Source organism: Periplaneta americana, chromosome 4, assembly GCF_040183065.1.
Source record: "Periplaneta americana isolate PAMFEO1 chromosome 4, P.americana_PAMFEO1_priV1, whole genome shotgun sequence".
NCBI lineage: Eukaryota > Metazoa > Arthropoda > Insecta > Blattodea > Blattidae > Periplaneta > Periplaneta americana.
Genome location: NC_091120.1, coordinates 17,751,565 through 17,770,707, shown reverse-complemented (window position 1 = coordinate 17,770,707; position 19,143 = coordinate 17,751,565). Strand labels below are relative to the sequence as shown.

General features: G+C 35.7%; 1 protein-coding gene and 1 non-coding gene across 7 annotated transcripts in view; one reads left to right on the top strand and one right to left on the bottom strand.

Annotated features, from left to right (window-relative positions):
* Pde6 (phosphodiesterase 6) overlaps positions 1 to 19,143 on the top strand; it is an 840,004-nt gene that overhangs the window by 119,331 nt on the left and 701,530 nt on the right. The gene's annotated exons all lie outside the window — the stretch shown is intronic.
* TRNAY-AUA (transfer RNA tyrosine (anticodon AUA)) lies at positions 5,109 to 5,180 on the bottom strand. The gene has a single exon. It is a non-coding gene; the product is annotated as a tRNA-Tyr (tRNA).

The window sequence follows — 19,143 nt, the reverse complement described above, 5'->3', positions numbered from 1 at the left end:
TTGTAGATTTCAGCCGAAATATGTCGTACTTAATTGATTATTTTATAAGCTTTACTTTACAAAGTCTGACTTAGTGACGTTAAACTTTTCGCAGTTCACAATGACTCAAGTGCTGCTGTGATGAAATAAGTCACAATTTATGAAGTCAAGCGGACCCCTGACTTATGTCAGTTTTAACATAAAAATTAATAACGTTTATGAAGTACTGTCCAAGGAAGTGACTGAAATAGGGGAATTTGCGTCCCAAAACGTTACTTGCTAAACGTCATGAATCCCTTTGAATTTTATAGTGAAGTCGCATTCAAAAGTAGGCCTAGGTTTCGTTTTCATAGTTATTAACGATTTTTATATTTTGAAGTTCTGATAGATTTAACACATGATGTTCGTATGGTCCTAATTCTATCATATATAGACTATGAAGTACATTGAACGTATTTAATACCGGATTTAAGGTATAGTAATAATAAAAGTAGTAATTAAACTATTTTTAATTGTGAATTTCTCGTCCATGTGTATGAAAACGTAAAGCTGTTTCAACAGCCACACAAATGAACCTCGATAACTGGCCGGAGATTCAAATCCTCTTACAATCGACTTTATATACATTATTAACTGTAACTCGGCACGGGCTGAGAATTCTGCATTGCCCTTCCATTAATTACATTTTAGATTAAAATTGCTAACACTATTTATAAAACAATAGAATAGAAAAACGAATTTGTTTCACATCAGTTACGTTTTCTGTATGCGAATAGATATTACTTGGCATAACAGCAGTAACACAAGGATTGCAATTGTCCCTTGTCCTGTAGGTCTACTGCTGATCATATGACTTCTCTGAGACTCCTGTTCCTATAGAATTTGTTGGCTATTTTCGTTGACATTCAATTTCGGCGTATTCTTCATCTATTGCAGTTCAAAATATTGAATGATAAAATAAATTTCCACTACCACCACCACCACCACCACCACCACCACCACTTTTTTTTGCTAAGCACATTTTTTTTTTTTTTTTTGCATTTATGGAATATATATTTTTTTTATTGCAACACAAAACTATATACAAGTATAGCAACAACAAAAATTTCAAACAGACAATACTTAATAAAAAGAAATGGTCCCAAATCAATGTTGAATAATCTGAGTGGGAATCACCTAGTTCAACAAAATAAATATTTCTGTACATATGATACAAATATTATATTCCTACTTATTACTATCCGTGCAAAAAGAAACATTGTGACATTGTACGAGTATATGTATTACTGTGATATTTAGTTCAAAATTATTTCAATTCCTTTACTTAATGTTATTTGTTATCACGTAACTTAGTACAAAACTATAAGTCTCAATAAGTTAAAGAATCTTGTTAAACAGAAATAATTACAATAATCACAACAATACTAACAATAATGTACCCCCAAAATATATTGAGTGATCTATTATCAGTCACACAACAACAATTACTGTACTGAATAAAGCAAAAGGTACCCTTCCCAGATATTACAATTTTATAAAATCATACTTTTATTACATTTTCCACATATGTGTGTGGACATTGCTTTAACATTTATTCCAATATTGTTTTCATACAAAGCGCTAATCGCTTCACAATAGCTGCCTATGTTGTCTTTGGTTTATAATAAAAACTTGGCTTGAGTACAAAGTTCACTAGGACAGACTCTGCTAATTTCGTGATACTAAGGTTTTTGGGCAAAAATGAGATTCAAATTTAAACATAACTCGAGGGAAAAATATTTTGTTCTGCCCTTAAAAAGATGGAAGGAGACCGTAACAGGCTACTACTTGAAGGGCTTAAGGCCAATTCACAATTAAAATTAAACATAACCGTAACCATAAACACAGAAGTTTGCGGCCAGGTTACCAAATGGGATCATTCACAATGATTCACATAAACACTGACATTAACATTGCCGTTAGACGTTAACATGAAAGTCTGCAAATTCCAAACTTTCATGCTTATGCTTACGTGATTTGCAAACAGTACACAATCGTGGAGCGCTGAAGTATACGACAGAATATGAGGAAATGGCGTCATTGTTATGTTTCCATGGTTACCAGATATGTTTGCTGTTATGTTTATGTCCCCATCGTGAATGATGGTATGACTTCTTGATTTTACCGTAACGTTTACATTCTTAAGTTAACGTTTACGTTAAGTTTAATTTTCATTGTGAATGAGCCTTTATGATGATGAAATTTTAAAAAATAAATAATTTTTTTAATGTACGTACATTACTAAGTTTCTGCAAGTTTCATTTCAGCAGTTTATCTCAAATTTATACAATAATTACAAGCAAGCAATATCTACAAATAAACAAAAAATGTAACACTCTAGAAGAGTTGGTATAATTTCGTGATAATACAATAGTAATATGCGTTGCAAGAGCGGTTTGTTGAAGTTTTCATGTTCGAGGAAAAGTTTGAAAAATCGAAACGTAGTTGAGCTTTTTTAATTTCCGAGAATTGAAAGAAAACATACCGCTCGTGTATCGTACATTGTTTTGTGCGAAGATCGTTTATTACATACCTGAAAGAGGAATTTCTAATTAGTTGCAATGAAATCTCCATCTTGGTTTCTGTTCAATGACGGCAAATTTGCAAAACAAAAATATCTATCTTCAACATTGTTTCTTTAAAATATTTTCTGTGTTTACTATACTCCAGCAGGCCGTGATATACGTCTGTCTTTTTTTTTCCCAGTCTATAAATGCAAACTTAAAACAAACGGTAAGGTTATGTAATGATTTATTTTTCATTTTAATATTTTAACAATATTATTTATATAACATATTGCAGTAATAACATCGGCATCTGGAATCTTGTTGATTTTTTCACGGCTTCCTTAATGTTAATTGCATCAAGAATGCAGTAACTTTAGTAGAGTTATAGAGTTTACTTAATTCTTGCAAATATTTAAAAACAGTAATTAACAGTGCAATTTAGGTGAATTTGCAGTGGAAATTTTCCAATTTATAATTATTACTATGTTGAACGTCTCTAAAAATAATATGTTAAAAGCCTAAAGCAGTAAAATCAATATGTCACTTAAGCGGTAAGAAGAGGGAAATTGTTATGTTTGTTAGGTTAGGAATACTGAATGTGGAATTTTAGACTTTCCGCGGATTGGTTTTGTGCGGAAACCAAGCAAATACACACGATCTCGCACAAAATAAATTTGTACCACCACCACAACCACCACCACCACCACTAGGGCATTGCTAATTTCGTGATACAAAGGTTTTTGGGAAAAAATGAGATTCAAATTTAAACATAACTCGAGGGAAAAATATTTTGTTCTGCCCTTAAAAAGATGGAAGAAGACCGTAACAGGCTACTGGGCCTACTACTTGAAGGACAAGACCCATTTACAATGAAAATTAAACATAACCGTAACATAAACACAGAAGTTTGCGGCCAAGTTACCAAATGGGATCATTCACAATGATTCACATAAGCACTCATATTAACATTACCATTAGACGTTAACATGAAAGTTTGCAAACTCCAAACTTTCATGCTTATGCTTACGTGATTTGAAAACAGTACACAATCGTGGAGCGCTGAAGTATACGACAGAATATAAGGAAATCAGTCGTTGTTATGTTTCCATGGTTATCAAATATGTTTGCTGTTATGTTTATGTCCCCATCATGAATGTGGGTATGAATTTTTGATTTTACCGTAACGTTTACATTCTTAAGTAACGCTTACGTTAAGTTTAATTTCATTGTGAATGAGCCTTTATGATGATGAAATTAAAATAAATAAATAAATAAATAAATAAATAAGTAAATAAATAAATAAATAAATAAATAAATAAGTAAATAAATAAATAAATAAATAAATAAATAAATAAATAAAATTTTTAATGTACGTACATTACTAAGTTTCTGCAAGTTTCATTTCAGCATTTTTATCTCAAATTTATACAATAATTGCAAACAAGAAATATCTAAAAATAAACAAAAAATGTAACACTCTAGGGTTGGTATAATTTCGTGATAATACAAAGGTATTTTCGTGATACTCCTTAAATTCAAATGTATTTAGTCATATTCAGTAAAACTTTTAGTCAGATATGTACCTACAACTCAAACAATCAAAATTCTTTTTGTATTTGAAAGGTATTGATAATGTGTATTATCAAACCATCGGATGCGTTACGCCGGGACAGCACTAATTCAGCTATTCATTTTTGCTGCTATTTCAGCGCTGTCGGTCAGAAAGGCGTTCAATGCTGTCTCTAATTCAGCGCTGTCCCGGCTAAACCATATTAAAAATCAAGTGAAGCCATTTTGTAGTAAATCTTTTTGTGAATCTAATGGTAAAGAAGTCCCGCGCCGTGGCGTCGTGGTCTAAGGTATCCTACCTAGCACTCGCGTTACGGAACGCTGGTTCGAGTCCCCATGGGAGAAGAAATTTTGTCATGAAATTTCGGCCAGTGTATGGGACCGGTGCCCACCCAGCATTGTGATGCACTTCGGGAGCTACGATAGGTAGCGAAATCCGGTTGCGAATACCAGCTATAACGGCTGGGGGGGATCATCGTGCTAACCACACGATACCTCCATTCTGGTTGGATGATCGTCCACCTCTGCTTCGGCATGTGGGCGTGAGGTCAGTAGCCGACTGGTCGGGCTGTAGCGCCACGGATTATTTTTATTAATGGTAAATAAACTTCTCAAAAATCTAAAAAAAAAAAAAAAAAAAAAAATAGTGAGTTATATAAATTTTTGTAAATAGTTACCAATAGGGGTTAATTGACGAATTTATGCTCCCTTTTGCTTTTTTTTAAATCTAATACTCAAATTTAGATTTTATACGAGCGATTTTCAGCACACAAAAATTTGTAAGTTTCAAGAAGAAAACAAGGAATTTCAAATTTTCAATCTCCTCTTCCTTTCAGTGACTATAGCATGAAGAAAAAGAGAAATAATAATACAGCAAGCCAAAGAAGAATGACTTGGATAGTTTCAGCTCGTTACATTAGGTCCATAAAAATTATCTTTGCCTATCAACCGAAAATAAACAATTGGAAACAAATGTTATGACGATGTAAGAGTAATGGAACGAAGAAAATTTCTCTCCGGCGCCGGGATTTGAACCCGGGTTTTCAGCTCTATGTGCTGATGCTTTATCCACTAAGCCACACCGGATACCACCCCGGCGTCGGACAGAATCGTCTCAGATTAAGCTCCAACTCTTGGGTTCCCTCTAGTGGCCGCCCTCTGCACTACGTCATAGATGTCTATGAACGTAGGACCGAAGTCCACACATGTGCTGAGGTGCACTCGTTATGAGTGACTAGTTGGCCGGGATCCGACGGAATGAGCGCCGTCTTAAATCACGAAATGATTTACGCATATTACGCTGAAATGAGGTTCATGAGACGAACAGCGGGATGCTCTTTGCTGGAACACCGTAAAAATGTGGACATATTGCAGGAACTAAAAATGGATCCTATAGTTAATTTTGTTCAACAATATCGACTTCAGTGGAAAAAACATGTCGAAAGGATGGATCGCACTAGATGGCCTAAACAGATTCTTACTTATGTACCAAGAGGAAAGAGGAAATTGGGAAGACCACGAAAGCGCTGGCAGGAGACCGTAACAGATCCTGTAGGGTCTAATACGTGACGGATATGATGATGATATATATTATTTTAATGTACCGAAGTACATTACTCTTACATCGTATGATGACGCAGAATATCTGCATGAAAATATCTTAATGTACTTCGGTACATTAAAATAATATAAATGTTATGACGCTGAACTTCATTCTTTTGTTAATTATTTTGTGCTGTTATTTTAAAATTAACATTATTTGTACATACATATTGCAGTTTCAATTTAGTTTGATATTTAAAACTTTTTTTCGTACTTTTTAATACAATATAGCATTGGTAGAGTTACGTTTATTGATTGAAATGGTCTAGAAGCCAATTACTTTCGAAAAGAAGCCACAATTGTATAACAAAATCAGTTCGGCGTGTTATTTTCCGTCCTCGTCTCCGTGTAATTATTACGCTGTACCTTCAAACGAATTCCCTTGTTCCTGTGCTAAATATGACTATCAAAGCTTGGCGGCAGAGAATAAAGGGAAATACAGGGAATGTCGCAGCGGACCACATCAGAGTCAGGCGGAGATGTAAAGAGAATTCGGTGCTGGCTTGCCGCAGACGAAGCCAGTCTCTTCACGGTCATAGCGGGCTGCTTTGTCTCCGGGCTTATTTACACTCCAGTTACGACATCGAGTCCAACGCTGCAGTAGCCTTTCCTATCGATAACTTCTCGGCATGCTAGGCACGATACTAACGTCCACGCCTCTGACAAGGAAACATCATTTAACCCGCTCTAGAACGTGACGGCCTTAGGCCTGTCATCATCATCATCATCATCATCATCATCATCATCATCAGCATCAGTAGACTTGTTCTCTTCTCATGAAGGATTAAACTGTTAATCCAACGTTTTCCAGATCTACCAATAGCTCTTCTTCCTCTTGGCTATTAATAATAATAGTTTTATTTTCCCTGGCAGAGTTAAGGCCATCAGGCCTTTTCTTCCACTCAACCAGGATCAAATAACATACAGAAAAAATACGTACCGGTATACAAATGTGAACTTAAAAATAATAATAAACATAATTAAGTAGAAAAGAGAGATTGAATACATATACACAATCAGTATTAACTTTGAAATAACAATAATAAAAAATATATATGTAATAAAAAAAGAGACTGAATACATAATCACAAACAGAAAAATACATTCCAGTATACAAGTATTAAGTTAAAAGAAAAAAAAAGAATTAGTACATATGAATATAATCTCACAACTAAAGGAACAGTACAATTAGTATGATCAGCACAGCACGTGTTACATTGAGACAATGACAATTACCTAGATATTAGTGTTAATGGAAAAATAAAGTAATGACTGTGTAAAATAATAATAATAATAATAATAATAATAATAATAATAATAATAATAATACTTAAACTAGTTCTGTGCATTTAAAATATTTCTAAACAACCTAATTTTAAACAACTGAGGACTAAGACTACCCCTGATTTCCAGCGGCAGCGAATTCCATGAGCGGGCCATGGCTATTGAGAAAGAACTTGAGTACAGAGATGTCTGATGACGTGGTATTGATAGCAACAGATTGTGCTGTGAACGTGTATTACGATTATGATGTGAAGCTAGGAGAGTAAACCGAGAAGCAAGGTAGTTGGGTGTGGAATCATGTATAATTCGATATAGCAGGCAAAGAGAATGTACTAATCGTCGATCTTGCAAGCGGAGCCAGGAGAGTCGTAGAAAATATTCCGATATATGATCATGTCGGCGGATATTGAAAATGAATCGGACGCAGACATTATGTACACGTTTAATTTTTTGAGAAAGTTCAGCACTTAGGTCACTATATAAAACATCACAATAATCAAAGTGAGGCATTACAAGGGTCTGTACTATAATTTGTTTTAGTTTAGTAGGAAGGAAATTTTTCAGGCGTTTCAAAGAATGCATGATAGAGAAAACTTTTCTACAGATATATCTGATTTGCGTATTCCAATTCATATTAGTAGGGACCGGATTTTTTTATGTAATTACATATTATATTCCTTTCAACCTAACCGTATATAAATAACAAATCTTTGCGAATCTTGTAATTGCCGTTAATATATTAAAATTTGATACTACATATTTTTACATATTTGCCCAACATTACATATTATGGCTTGGTATTACATAAATCTACATATTTAGGGATTTTATTTTAAAACAAGGTGTTAGACAAGGGCGCGGTCTTTCCCCTCTGTTGTTTATTATATATATGAACCATATTTTATACATTTGGAGGCAAAGTCATCATGCTGGAATTCAAATTAATCGAAACACAGTTCTCGATACACTAAAGTTTGTCGACGATCAGGTTATTATCGCTAAAACAGAGGATGCTTTACAAAGAGCCATTTATAATTTGCAAATAACCGCCTCAGATTTCAATATGGAAGTCTCAAAAGAGAAAACAAAAGTCATGGCATTTTCGGGAGAGAATCCAATTCCAAGTAAGATCATGATAAATAATACTTTAATTGAACGTGTTAATTCATTTAACTATTTAGGTTATAACCTCTCTTACATCACTGATGAAGATATGTCAAACAAAATATCTAGATTTATAAAAATCACTGGCGTCATTAACGCCGTCTTCAAATCCTCCCATGTTCAGAAACATACAAGGCTAAAGGTATATAAAACACTAGCTCGACCGGTCCTCACTTACGGTAGCGAGGCATGGACAATCAGAAAAGCTGATGAGCTAAGGTTGACGACAGCTGAAATGAGGTTCATGAGACGAACAGCGGGATGCTCTTTGCTGGAACACCGTAAAAATGTGGACATATTGCAGGAACTCAAAATGGATCCTATAGTTAATTTTGTTCAACAATATCGACTTCAGTGGAAAAAACATGTCGAAAGGATGGATCGCACTAGATGGCCTAAACAGATTCTTATTTATGTACCAAGAGGAAAGAGGAAATTGGGAAGACCACGAAAGCGCTGGCATGAGACCGTAACAGATTCTGTAGGGTCTAATACGTGAGAGATATGATGATGATGATGATTCATTTTTAATTCTCTAAAATGAAAAAAAAAAAAAGCTTCTGCTGGGGAAGCTTACAATTTGAAATACACAGATTTAAAAAGCCTTTTTACCTACACAAGAAAGGATATATTTCGAGACGAAACATAACATTCTTAGTTCCAGGAAGCAATAGAGGCACTCACCGCATAAGGAAGAGACTAGTAAAGTACTTTGTATGGAGTGTGGCATTGTATGGGGCAGAAACATGGACATTACGACGAAGTGAAGAGAAGCGACTAGAAGCATTTGAAATGTGGATATGGAGAAGAATGGAACGTGTGAACTGGACAGACAGAATAAGAAATGAAGCTGTGTTAGAAAGAGTGGGTGAAGAAAGAATGATGCTGAAACTGATCAGGAAGAGGAAAGGAACTGTTTGGGTCACTGGCTGAGAAGAAACTGCCTAATGAAGGACGCACTGGAAGGAATGGTAAACGGGAGAAGAGTTCGTGGTAGAAGAAGATATCAGATCATAGACGACATTAAGATATATGGATCATATGAGGAAACAAAGAAGAAGGCATAAAATATGAAAGACTGGGGAAAGTTGGGTTTGCAGTGAAAGATCTGGTCTTGGGGAGAACACTAAATGAATGAATGAATGAACATTTATAATAAGGGTGTTGTAGAATTCATATCAGTTCCAATGTGATACTGATGCACAGGAGAATTTTGTATATCATTGTTACCGCATAAAAAACAAAAGAAATTACTCAGCAACGACAGAATAAACAAAATGCTTTTTGAATAGATGGGTATTTTCTGACGAAGTACCTTCCATGTCGTATGAACTGGAATGGGCTAGTCCTAAAGTTAATGTTTGGTGCGCGGTAAGTCGTTATAATCTGTATGGGCCGTTTATCTTCACAGATGAAACAGTTCGATCAGGACCATAACTGGACATGTTGAAAAACTTTTTCGAATCACAACTCACCAGGAAAACAACATGGGTATCTTGTTCCAACAGGATGGTGCACCACTTCATTGTGCATCAGACGTCCGCGATTATCTGGATTACACATTTGGTGAAAACTGGTTTGGTCGTGGAGGGCCAATATATGGCCTCCAAGTTCCCCAGACCTGATAGCACACGATTTCTTTCTTTAGGGTTTCGTGAAGAATGATGTGTATGCACAGTGATCCCAGTATATTCATGATCTTAGAGCAAGGAATTTTTCAGATTCTGAGAACGTTATCTCTGAGATGTTGGACCAAACATGGGAGGAATTAACCTCAAGATATGAACTGTATCGTATTCGCAACGGTGGGCACGTTGAGGTATAATTTGGATACAACTGATATTCCTCTAGTGTACATGTACAAATTATTTAGCAATAAATAGGAACAGTTCTCATTTTATAATGTTTTTATTTTAGGTCTTCCCAAACGAATCACCCTGTATAACTAAGTCTACTAATTTATTGTTAAAAACTTTATCATTTTCAAATTATATGCAGTATTTGGTATTCTACATTACTTACTTACTTATGGATTTTAAGGAACCCGGAGGTTCATTTCTGCCCTCACATAAGCCCGCCATCTGTCCCTATCCTGTGCAAGATTAATCCAGTCTCTATCATCATATCCCACCTGCCTCAAATCCATTTTAATATTATCCTCCCATCTATGTCTTGGTATTCTACATAGTTGAAATAATCATATTAATACATTTTCTTAGCCTTAGTTGTCAACTTTTAGTCTAGGCACTATTTCCTTCATGAGAAATTTTAGCAATAAGATTTCGCTGGATTTGAATTAGCGATTCGAAGCGTTTGTCATATTGATGGGATTACCATTTTTAGGCTAAATGACGAAGCCTTCTATTATTTCTCCCCAACAGGAAGATTATGTCCTCCGTTCATTTGACCGTTGAGGACTTTACCCTTGTTATCCTCAGCATGAACTCCAGTTTCTACCTCTGGAGATAGGTTGGAGATTTCACATATGTAAAAATTAATATAGGGTGTCATTTGGAAAAAAAAAAAAGTCTTTTGCCAAACTTTGCATACCAGAATCAATATTTTTGTAAGAAAAATGTGGTAACATTTATTTATTTGCAATAACTTTTGTGCATAACATTACATTGTGCATTTAATATTAAAAGTTATTAGCAATATTTAACACTTAATTAACACTCTGTATAAAAAGAATACGGTCCACACCTTTGGAGGAACGGTCAGCGCGTCCGACCGCGAAACCAGGTGGACCGGGTTCGAATCCAGGTAGGGGCAAGTTACCTGGTTGAGGTTTTTCCGGGATTTTCCCTCAACCCAATACGATCAAATGCTGGGTAACTATCGGTGCTGGACCCCGGACTCCTTTCACAGGCATTATGACCTTCATATCATTCAGACGCTAAATAACCTGAGATGTTGACACAACGTCGTAAAATAACCCAATAAAAAAAAAGAATACGACCTCGTAAGAAGTATGGAAAAGAAAGCATCGTAAAAATAGTAAAACAAAGTTTTTTTTTTTTATTATTGAAGAGAGGAATCATAGATCGGCATTACTGAACTCCAGAGTAGACAAAATGCATGTATTGGAAGATAGAAGGCAATGATAATAATAAAATTTGTATTTCCTTTTCTTTTATTGAGACCCGTGGCACAGATTTGGGGCAAGAAAACAAACCTTGCCCGTGACACAAAATTCGTCTGCCAATTCCCGCCCACAATGAATTTCGACAGAATAATATCTACACTTGAAAACAACGTAACATAAAATTACCACAACTCCTTCATAAGAGACTTTCCAGTGTCGTAGTTCTTGAAATAAAATAAAACCCCTTGTGTCCTATATGCGAAGTGGAGGAGAGATAAACAAAAGAAAATTAATAAAAGTAAACGTAAAGAAGAAATGAAGAATATGATTCTGAAAGACGAGATGTGGCGCCTTGAAGGGTAGAGCCTTCCTGCGTCATTCACCCATCACCCGAAACACCTCTGACATGTATACAAGCCACTCCTCGTATATCAAGTTGCTAGTATACACCATTCCCAATATAGAACTGAGTGGATCAGTAGAAAACATCGTGTGAGCGAACGATTAATGTGTGTATGACTCATATTATTTACGAACCGTTCGGCAATGAGGTTTATTTCTGTTTCTGCCACATTCACCAACGCGGTAAATAGAAATATCTTGGTAGAAGTCTCAGAAATGCGTAATAGAGGATTTTACGTTACGGGCTATTCCATCAAATGAACAGTTGCCATAGAAACACCTACCTACCATACAGCTTCTACAATGTACTAGACAAGGCCGATAAAACCAATGTTTTTCCTTAACGTGGAAATCTCTATAGAAGAAAGATAAATTCTTTGTTGGATCCGTTACTAATGACTAATGAGTAGGGACCGGATTTTTATGTAATATCAAGGTGTAATATTATATACAAAAAATAAGCTGAATATGTACCAAAATATGTAAAATCATGAAAATATTTAATATCAATATCTAGCAGGTATAGGATAGGTAAGACTCTGCAATTGTGATTTCATAGAGCACTCGACTTTTTTACCGAACACTTGACACATTAGCATTTTTCCATCTGTATTGTAAGCTTTGTCCATCGCAATCCATGATTTTATTTTTGTCATTAGGGTTGAAGATACAGGGGCAATTTTAGTTAGTTAAAAACATAGATAAACTCGCTTGCACTTTATTCTCTAAGTACTAAAACTAGAGAACTGAGTGGACTGAATGACACAACAGTACTGCAAGCACTGTTTCGCTTTACTGGATTACGAGAAAATAAGAGGAGATGTGGGACACATGCATTTTAGCTCCTCCCTGTAAGAAACAAAATAACTACTAAAATCTTAAACTATAGGCATTTACAAACTGTTGTTTGAAAAGTAACATTCCTGTCTCATTCAGAAGGGTAGGATTATTCCAGCCGAGAACCATACTTTCTAATTGCTCGGAAAATCCCATTTCCTAATAGGTCTACTAAATTTAAAGTAAAGAGGTCAAGCAATAACCTGAAAAGCTATTTATTTTAATCTTTCAACATCTTTCCAGTTTGTTCCTTCACTCCAGCTTCTTTTCAAAAGTTGGCTACTTTATTGCGGTTCATGTCAGAGGGTTTTCTCTGGAAGGATTAGGAAGAGGGTGGGTAAGGTTGCAAATTGCATGGGAACGGCTTGTTACGACGTGTGCAGAACAATTACAGTTCGAGACAAATCATAACTCCACCGCATGAAGACAATGCTGCTTTCTGAGTGATTTTTACAATACAAGGTAGTTTTATGAGAAAGGTTGCCTTTTGTTCACTCATATTTACAGTGGATGGTATGGGGTGAGTGCCTCTATTACTTCCTGGAACTAAGAATATTATGTTTCGTCTGGAAATATATCCCTTCTTGGGTAGGTAAAAAGGCTTTTTAAATCTGTGTATTTCAAATTGTAAACTTCCACAGCAGAAGTTTTTTTTTTTTCCTTTTAGAGAATTAAAAATTAATAAAACCCCTAAATATGTAGATTTATGTAATACCAAGCCGTAATATGTAATGTGGGTTAAATATGTAAAAATATGTAGTATCAAATTTTAATATATTAACGGTAATTACAAGATTCGCAAAGATTTGTTATTTATATACGGTTAGGTTGAAAGGAATTTAATATGTAATTATATAAAAATCCGGTCCCTAGTAATGAGTGAAGATCATTTTCTTAGCCTGAATTCTATAACCAGGATGCGCTGCTGAAATGTGTGTTATTTAGTAGTTTAATAGCCTTCCTGTAGTAGGCTATTATGACACTGCATTTACAAAAACTTATCCAGCAGCAAGTTTTACAAGTGCACGGCTTGTTACGGCTGGGTACTTGGAAATGTTTAATAACGTGTATTCAGTGTTCTTGTTCCAGTAACTTAACTTTACATAAGATATAATTGACTAATAAACTTGTAAAATGAATTCTTGCATTTCACTGCACCATTTTCAATTGCTACTAAAGCAAGGGGTGAACAAATTATTGGTAATGTCAATTAGACGTAAATTTCACTACATATTTTCTACCTTGCGAATAAAAAATGTTTTGTTTGCTGGTTTAGAGTAAAGAAAGTCCTAATAAAATTATTTTATAAAATATGACGCTTAAGAAATGTAGTTTAAGGATTGTCTTAACTTAAGGGGACACTGAACTTAAAAATTGGAGAAAAAGTGTCATAGAAATGAAAAATTAAATTTCTATACTAATTTACGTGACAGAACTAAATCAATATGCAGAATTCTTCCCCTATTCATTGAGAAGTCACAGTCAAATGCACAAAGCCAAAAAATAAAAAATGATAATTAAAAGTGATATTTCAATTAATGATTGATTAAAAATTGAAATATTTTATATTTTGAAAAGTATTGGATCTAGTGAGCTGAGATTTTGCATGTTACTTTCCATGTGTATATTAAACTTTGAAAATTTGAAAAAGATTGGTCAAATAGGAAAAAAATTCCAAAATATAGTTGAGTGTCCCCTTAATAAGATCATAATTAAAATCTGTTTAAATAAGTATTTAGATTATTTAACGAATTTCATATATACTTACTTACTCACTTATGGCTTTTATAGAACCCGGAGTTTCATTGCCATCCTCACATAAGCCCGCCATCGGTTCCTATTTTGAGCAAGATTTAATCTCCCTAAAATTCATTTTAATATTATCCTCCCTTCTACGTCTCGGTCGACCTGGTTGGAGAGATGGTATAGCGCTGGCCTTCTATGCCCAAGGTTGTGGGTTCGATCCCGGACCAGGTCGATGGCATTTAAGTGTGCTTAAATACGACAGGCTCATGTCAGTAGGTTTACTGGCATGTAAAAGAACTCCTGCGGGACAAAATTCCGGCACATCCGGCGACGCTGATATAACCTCTGCAGTTGCGAGCGTCGTTAAATAAACCACAACATTTTTTTCTACGTCTCGGCCTCCTCAAAGTACTTTCTCCCTCAGGTCTTCCAACTAACACTCTACATGCATTTCTGGATTCAGCCATACGTGCTACAGGCCCTGCCCATCTCAGACGTGTGAATTTAATGTTCCTAATTATGTTAAGTGAAGAATACGTTTTGTAACGTTCTCCATTTTCCTGTAACTTCATCCCTCTTAGGGCAAAATATTTTCCTAAGAACCTAGTTCTTTTACTAATAATGTTACTCCTCCTGTTCTATAAAGACATTCCAAGTACCAAATCTCATAACCTTATTCTTTTGCTGTGGTCGTGCCATAGAAGCAATTATTACTTGGCCCCCAAACGCCCCAGATCTAACACCTCCTGACTTATTCCTGTGGGGTTTTGTTAAGGACGTTGTCTATTCATAGAAACCTAGGAACATTGATGATCTGAAAGTAAATATTACTCAAGCTTTTCAACAAATCACTCCTCTTATGTTACAACGGACATGGGCTGAATTGCATCATCGTTATGAGTTGTGCAGGGTGCACAAATGAGGATCATGTTGAGCTCTGAGGAATCTCTCATCTTTCAGTGTTGTATGTACAAAGTTTCTAAAAATAGTATTAGTATTAGTAATTAGTATTAGTATTTATTTATTTAACCTGGTAGAGATAAGGCCTTCAGGCAATTGCAATTAGTATTAGATTTACAATTACAATTACAATAAAAATCAAAGTACGAAAAGATTACCTGACTAATGAAAGCTAGATAAATTATCATAGAATAACAAAGAATATTTAATATTCACTGAATTACAAATTAAACCTAGAATAACAAAATTGTATAGTGATGAAATTGTCGGTTGTTGAAATATTTTGTGATAGATTAAGGAAACTATTTACAAGAAATCAATTACTGACCAAGTGCCTAGTTAGTTTGCGTTTGAATTCCCTGATGCTAGCAGTTAGCGAATTGCAGAGTCTTGGCAGGGTTATTGTGAAAGAGGATGAGTATGAGGATGTGCGATGGGATGATATTGTTAGTATTGTTTCATGACGAGAGCGTGTGTTCAGATTATGGTGGGAAGAAAGGTAAGTGAAGCGAGACGACGGGTACGAAGGAATAGAAGAGTTCATGATTTCGAAGAGAAAGAGAAGTGAATGTAAATTCCTTTCTCTTATCTAGTTTAAACCAACCTATTGCTTCCAGGGATGGGCTGATATGATCATATTTACGAACATGGCTTACAAAACGTACACACAAATTATGAGCACGTTGAAGTTTCATTTTGTTGTCGCTGGAAAGGTCAGTCAGGAAAATGTCAGCATAGTCAAAATAGGGGAATACAGGTTCAGCAGTAAATGTTTTATGGTGTTTTTATTTTATCCGTACCAAAATGGATCACTCTGTATTTTATTACAGAATATAGGAGTTTTAAGCTCAAGCGTAATGTAATAAATATGACACTAGGGTCTTGATTTTTATTGCGAAGGAATCGCGGTAGTGTTCTCAACGTCTCAACACTAACACCATTTCCTCTTACATCCAAGTAAACTGTTTATGCGCGGATGCATTGTCTCTACGAGTTGTGCTCTCGGAGGTCTCTCACATTCCTCATACTTCCGTTGAGTAGGCTTGTATGCTGCAAGAATGTAGCAGGGAGACCCTTCTGTCTTTATAGCACGAGAGCTATCTGACGTAGAAAATTAACTTAGCGAGAAGAGGCAGTGACAAAATTGGTTTTGCAGAGAGCGACTTCCAAGGTTAGGTCGGGAGGAAATTTTCAATATAAATGACAGTTTGGTACGTATGAGTGTTACACTTCTTCGAGTCACGTTTTAAAAAGCTACATTTTAAAATAACTGTGAGTCTGAATTCATAACCAGTTCTGTTATTGCATCACTGAAAAAAAAATGCACGTGAATAATGAATTGGTTGTGCTGTATCTGTGATTTAAGCAACTTCACAATCATTCTCTTTCATCCAAGAGGTAGTCTATATAACTTCAAACGCAAATGATTCAGTTTCGATGCACATCGGGTAAGTGAAATTTTATTTAATTTGCGTTGGAATTAAGTATGTGTTTGCCTTATGTATTACCTGCGTCCTGAATTCTCTACAGAGGAGATCTTACATATTACGTTTGCTTTTAATAATTATTGCTTAGAGAAAAAAAATACAAGATAGAAAATAGATCCAAATTGTAAGATTAAATTGTTAGATAAGTTTAAAAACAACTGAACATAAACATAAGTAGAGATTAATTTATATGATATTCTTATTGAATTTGGTATTCCCAAGAAACTAGTTCGATTAATTAAAATGTGTCTCAGTGAAACGTACAGCAGAGTTCGTATAGGTCAGTTTCTGTCAGATGCGTTTCCAATTCACTGTGGGCTAAAGCAAGGAGATGCACTATCACCTTTACTTTTTAACTTTGCCCTAGAGTATGCCATTAGGAAAGTCCAGGATAACAGAGAGGGTTTGAAATTGAACGGGTTACATCTGCTGCTTGTCTATGCGGATGACGTGAAAATGTTAGGAGAAAGTCCACAATCGAATAGGGAAAACACGGGAATTTTACTTGAAGCAAGTAAAGAGATAGGTTTGGAAGTAAATCCCGAAAAGACAAAGTATATGATTATGTCTCGTGACCAGAATATTATACGAAATGGAAATATAAAAATTGGATATTTTTCCTTTGAAGAGGTGGAAAAATTCAAATATCTTGGAGCAACAGTAACAAATACAAATGACACTCGGGAGGAAATTGAACTCAGAATAAATATGAGAAATGTCTGTTATTATTCTGTTGAGAAGCTTTTTCATCCAGTCTGCTGTCAAGAAACCTGAAAGTTAGAATTTATAAAACAGTTATATTATCGGTTTTTCTGTATGGTTGTGAAACTTGTACTCTCACTTTGAGAGAGGAACAGAGATTAAGAGTGTTCGAGAATAAGCTTCTTAGGAAAATATTTGGTGCTAAGCGGGATGAAGTTACAGGAGAATGAAGAAAGTGTTACACAACGTAGAACTGCACGCATTGTATTCTTCAGCTGGCATAATTAGGAACATTAAAACCAGACATTTAAGATGGGCAGAGCATGTAGTACGTAAGAGCGAATCCAGAAATGCATATAAAGTGTTAGTTGGGAAGCCGGGGAGAAAAAGATCTTTGGGTAGGCCGAGATGTAAATGGGAGGATAATATTAAAATGTATTTGAGGGAGATAGGATATGATGGTAGAGAGTGGATTAATCTTGCTCAGGATAGAGACCGGTGCGGTGGCGGGCTTATGTGAGAGCGGCAATGAACCTGCGGGTTTGTCAGGTAGTCTATGTAACTACAAACGCAAATGATTCAGCTTCGATGCACATCGGGTAAGTGAAATTTTATTTCATTTGAGTCGGAATTAGGTGTGTGTTTGCCTTACGTATTATGTTCGTCCTCAATTCTCTACAGAGGAGATCTTACATATTACGTTTGCTTTTAATAATTACTGGATAGAGAAAGAAATACAAGAAAGAAAATACATCCCAATTATAAGATGAAATTATCAGATAAGGTAGAAACAACTGGGCATAAACATAAGTACAAATTAATATTTGTTGCGTAATTTATATATTCTTATATAGAGTGTTTCAAAAAGACGGGGCATAATTTCAGGTATGTATTTCCCACATGTAGACAATCAAAATAGTTCATTACAACATGTGTCCGGAAATGCTTCATTTCCTAGTTATGGCCTTCACAACATTGAAATTCGCCGAAACGTTTTTCTTTCCGCAGGTCGTTGCCGTCATAGGAGAAATTAACAGGACACTCTGACAGTTCATTCCGAGGCGAAAGTTACATTCAGTGTTGTGTAGGCGTTAGACTGTGCGACATGTATTCAAATCAAGAGATACACTTCATGTACGGTAAGGCGGACGGCAATGCTGCGCTGGCTCGTCGTTTGTACCAGGAGAGGTACCCACAGCGACAATGTCCAGATCGGAAGACATTTGTACGTCTCCATTACCATCTGTGCGAGTATGGAAAATTTAACTCTCCTGGTTTGGGAAGGGGACGACCAAGATCTACGACTCCAGAAGTACAGGAGGAGATTCTGGAGGCTGTGAACATGACTCCTTCTATCAGCACAAAATGGGTAGCGTTGCAAGTCAATGTTCCTCATACGACTGTCTGGAGGCTGTTGAAAGAGTATCAATTGTATCCTTATCATTTGCAACGTGTACAGGTCCTGTCACCAGCAGATTACCCTGCACGAGTTAGGTTCTGTCAATGGTTCTTGCAGCAGTGTGGTGTAAATCCTGCCTTAGTATTATTTACAGATGAAGCACAGTTCACACGAGATGGCATAATAAATTTCCACAATCGGCATGTATGGGCGTATTAAAACCCACGTGCAACTGTTCCATCTCATCACCAGGTGCGGTTCTCCCTCAACATGTGGGCCGGTATCATTGGTGATCGATTAGTTGGACCCCATGTACTTGTAAACAGACTTACGGGGCAGGCATACACAAACTTCCTGGAAAACACCATACCTCATGTTTTA